We start from the raw sequence: 4,046 nt of genomic DNA on the forward strand, positions 1-4,046 counted from the left end.
ATATCCTTTCTTTCAGGAGTGCTAGTTCTGCAAGGTTCGCAGGAGAGCTTCTGTAAAGTATGGAAGGTAGGAGACGAGGTACTGGCAGAAGTAAAGCTGTGAGTACCGGTCGTGAGTCGTGCTTCGGTAGCTCAGTTGGTAGAGCACTTGCCCGCGAAAGGCAAATGTCCCGAGTTCGAGTCTCGGTCGGGCACACAGTTTTAATCTGCCAGGAAGTTTCATATCAGCGTACACTCCGCTGCAGAGTGAAAATCTCATTCTGGAAACATCCCCCAGGCTGTGGCTTAGCCATGTCTCCACAATATCCTTTCTTTCAGGAGTGCTAGTTCTGCAAGGTTCGCAGGAGAGCTTCTGTAAAGTTTGGAAGGTAGGAGACGAGGTACTGGCAGAAGTAAAGCTGTGAGTACCGGTCGTGAGTCGTGCTTCGGTAGCTCAGTTGGTAGAGCACTTGCCCGCAAAAGGCAAAGGTCCCGAGTTCGAGTCTCGGTCGGGCACACAGTTTTAATCTGCCAGGAAGTTTCATATCAGCGCACACTCCGCTGCAGAGTGAAAATCTCATTCTGGAAACATCCCCCAGGCTGTGGCTAAGCCATGTCTCCACAATATCCTTTCTTTCAGGAGTGCTAGTTCTGCAAGGTTCGCAGGAGAGCTTCTGTAAAGTTTGGAAGGTAGGAGACGAGGTACTGGCAGAAGTAAAGCTGTGAGTACCGGTCGTGAGTCGTGCTTCGGTAGCTCAGTTGGTAGAGCACTTGCCCGCGAAAGGCAAAGGTCCCGAGTTCGAGTCTCGGTCGGGCACACAGTTTTAATCTGCCAGGAAGTTTCATATCAGCGCACACTCCGCTGCAGAGTGAAAATCTCATTCTGGAAACATCCCCCAGGCTGTGGCTAAGCCATGTCTCCACAATATCCTTTCTTTCAGGAGTGCTAGTTCTGCAAGGTTCGCAGGAGAGCTTCTGTAAAGTATGGAAGGTAGGAGACGAGGTACTGGCAGAAGTAAAGCTGTGAGTACCGGTCGTGAGTCGTGCTTCGGTAGCTCAGTTGGTAGAGCACTTGCCCGCGAAAGGCAAATGTCCCGAGTTCGAGTCTCGGTCGGGCACACAGTTTTAATCTGCCAGGAAGTTTCATATCAGCGTACACTCCGCTGCAGAGTGAAAATCTCATTCTGGAAACATCCCCCAGGCTGTGGCTTAGCCATGTCTCCACAATATCCTTTCTTTCAGGAGTGCTAGTTCTGCAAGGTTCGCAGGAGAGCTTCTGTAAAGTTTGGAAGGTAGGAGACGAGGTACTGGCAGAAGTAAAGCTGTGAGTACCGGTCGTGAGTCGTGCTTCGGTAGCTCAGTTGGTAGAGCACTTGCCCGCAAAAGGCAAAGGTCCCGAGTTCGAGTCTCGGTCGGGCACACAGTTTTAATCTGCCAGGAAGTTTCATATCAGCGCACACTCCGCTGCAGAGTGAAAATCTCATTCTGGAAACATCCCCCAGGCTGTGGCTAAGCCATGTCTCCACAATATCCTTTCTTTCAGGAGTGCTAGTTCTGCAAGGTTCGCAGGAGAGCTTCTGTAAAGTTTGGAAGGTAGGAGACGAGGTACTGGCAGAAGTATAGCTGTGAGTACCGGTCGTGAGTCGTGCTTCGGTAGCTCAGTTGGTAGAGCACTTGCCCGCGAAAGGCAAAGGTCCCGAGTTCGAGTCTCGGTCGGGCACACAGTTTTAATCTGCCAGGAAGTTTCATATCAGCGCACACTCCGCTGCAGAGTGAAAATCTCATTCTGGAAACATCCCCCAGGCTGTGGCTAAGCCATGTCTCCACAATATCCTTTCTTTCAGGAGTGCTAGTTCTGCAAGGTTCGCAGGAGAGCTTCTGTAAAGTTTGGAAGGTAGGAGACGAGGTACTGGCAGAAGTAAAGCTGTGAGTACCGGTCGTGAGTCGTGCTTCGGTAGCTCAGTTGGTAGAGCACTTGCCCGCAAAAGGCAAAGGTCCCGAGTTCGAGTCTCGGTCGGGCACACAGTTTTAATCTGCCAGGAAGTTTCATATCAGCGCACACTCCGCTGCAGAGTGAAAATCTCATTCTGGAAACATCCCCCAGGCTGTGGCTAAGCCATGTCTCCACAATATCCTTTCTTTCAGGAGTGCTAGTTCTGCAAGGTTCGCAGGAGAGCTTCTGTAAAGTATGGAAGGTAGGAGACGAGGTACTGGCAGAAGTAAAGCTGTGAGTACCGGTCGTGAGTCGTGCTTCGGTAGCTCAGTTGGTAGAGCACTTGCCCGCGAAAGGCAAATGTCCCGAGTTCGAGTCTCGGTCGGGCACACAGTTTTAATCTGCCAGGAAGTTTCATATCAGCGTACACTCCGCTGCAGAGTGAAAATCTCATTCTGGAAACATCCCCCAGGCTGTGGCTTAGCCATGTCTCCACAATATCCTTTCTTTCAGGAGTGCTAGTTCTGCAAGGTTCGCAGGAGAGCTTCTGTAAAGTTTGGAAGGTAGGAGACGAGGTACTGGCAGAAGTAAAGCTGTGAGTACCGGTCGTGAGTCGTGCTTCGGTAGCTCAGTTGGTAGAGCACTTGCCCGCAAAAGGCAAAGGTCCCGAGTTCGAGTCTCGGTCGGGCACACAGTTTTAATCTGCCAGGAAGTTTCATATCAGCGCACACTCCGCTGCAGAGTGAAAATCTCATTCTGGAAACATCCCCCAGGCTGTGGCTAAGCCATGTCTCCACAATATCCTTTCTTTCAGGAGTGCTAGTTCTGCAAGGTTCGCAGGAGAGCTTCTGTAAAGTTTGGAAGGTAGGAGACGAGGTACTGGCAGAAGTAAAGCTGTGAGTACCGGTCGTGAGTCGTGCTTCGGTAGCTCAGTTGGTAGAGCACTTGCCCGCGAAAGGCAAAGGTCCCGAGTTCGAGTCTCGGTCGGGCACACAGTTTTAATCTGCCAGGAAGTTTCATATCAGCGCACACTCCGCTGCAGAGTGAAAATCTCATTCTGGAAACATCCCCCAGGCTGTGGCTAAGCCATGTCTCCACAATATCCTTTCTTTCAGGAGTGCTAGTTCTGCAAGGTTCGCAGGAGAGCTTCTGTAAAGTATGGAAGGTAGGAGACGAGGTACTGGCAGAAGTAAAGCTGTGAGTACCGGTCGTGAGTCGTGCTTCGGTAGCTCAGTTGGTAGAGCACTTGCCCGCGAAAGGCAAATGTCCCGAGTTCGAGTCTCGGTCGGGCACACAGTTTTAATCTGCCAGGAAGTTTCATATCAGCGTACACTCCGCTGCAGAGTGAAAATCTCATTCTGGAAACATCCCCCAGGCTGTGGCTTAGCCATGTCTCCACAATATCCTTTCTTTCAGGAGTGCTAGTTCTGCAAGGTTCGCAGGAGAGCTTCTGTAAAGTTTGGAAGGTAGGAGACGAGGTACTGGCAGAAGTAAAGCTGTGAGTACCGGTCGTGAGTCGTGCTTCGGTAGCTCAGTTGGTAGAGCACTTGCCCGCAAAAGGCAAAGGTCCCGAGTTCGAGTCTCGGTCGGGCACACAGTTTTAATCTGCCAGGAAGTTTCATATCAGCGCACACTCCGCTGCAGAGTGAAAATCTCATTCTGGAAACATCCCCCAGGCTGTGGCTAAGCCATGTCTCCACAATATCCTTTCTTTCAGGAGTGCTAGTTCTGCAAGGTTCGCAGGAGAGCTTCTGTAAAGTTTGGAAGGTAGGAGACGAGGTACTGGCAGAAGTATAGCTGTGAGTACCGGTCGTGAGTCGTGCTTCGGTAGCTCAGTTGGTAGAGCACTTGCCCGCGAAAGGCAAAGGTCCCGAGTTCGAGTCTCGGTCGGGCACACAGTTTTAATCTGCCAGGAAGTTTCATATCAGCGCACACTCCGCTGCAGAGTGAAAATCTCATTCTGGAAACATCCCCCAGGCTGTGGCTAAGCCATGTCTCCACAATATCCTTTCTTTCAGGAGTGCTAGTTCTGCAAGGTTCGCAGGAGAGCTTCTGTAAAGTTTGGAAGGTAGGAGACGAGGTACTGGCAGAAGTAAAGCTGTGAGTACCGGTCGTGAGTCGTGCTTCGGTAGCTC

At 51.1% G+C, this 4,046-nt stretch overlaps 5 non-coding genes across 5 annotated transcripts; all 5 read left to right on the top strand.

The window, feature by feature from the left end:
- The first annotated feature begins 420 nt into the window (after positions 1–420).
- Positions 421–495, top strand: Trnal-caa (transfer RNA leucine (anticodon CAA)). Its single transcript has one exon. It is a non-coding gene; the product is annotated as a tRNA-Leu (tRNA).
- Positions 496–1,323: 828 nt separating this feature from the next.
- Trnal-caa (transfer RNA leucine (anticodon CAA)) lies at positions 1,324–1,398 on the top strand. Its single transcript has one exon. It is a non-coding gene; the product is annotated as a tRNA-Leu (tRNA).
- Positions 1,399–1,925: 527 nt separating this feature from the next.
- On the top strand, positions 1,926–2,000 carry Trnal-caa (transfer RNA leucine (anticodon CAA)). The gene has a single exon. It is a non-coding gene; the product is annotated as a tRNA-Leu (tRNA).
- A 527-nt stretch (positions 2,001–2,527) lies between these two features.
- On the top strand, positions 2,528–2,602 carry Trnal-caa (transfer RNA leucine (anticodon CAA)). Its single transcript has one exon. It is a non-coding gene; the product is annotated as a tRNA-Leu (tRNA).
- Positions 2,603–3,430: 828 nt separating this feature from the next.
- Trnal-caa (transfer RNA leucine (anticodon CAA)) lies at positions 3,431–3,505 on the top strand. The gene has a single exon. It is a non-coding gene; the product is annotated as a tRNA-Leu (tRNA).
- Positions 3,506–4,046: the final 541 nt, after the last annotated feature.

This window comes from Schistocerca cancellata, chromosome 2 (assembly GCF_023864275.1).
Source record: "Schistocerca cancellata isolate TAMUIC-IGC-003103 chromosome 2, iqSchCanc2.1, whole genome shotgun sequence".
NCBI lineage: Eukaryota > Metazoa > Arthropoda > Insecta > Orthoptera > Acrididae > Schistocerca > Schistocerca cancellata.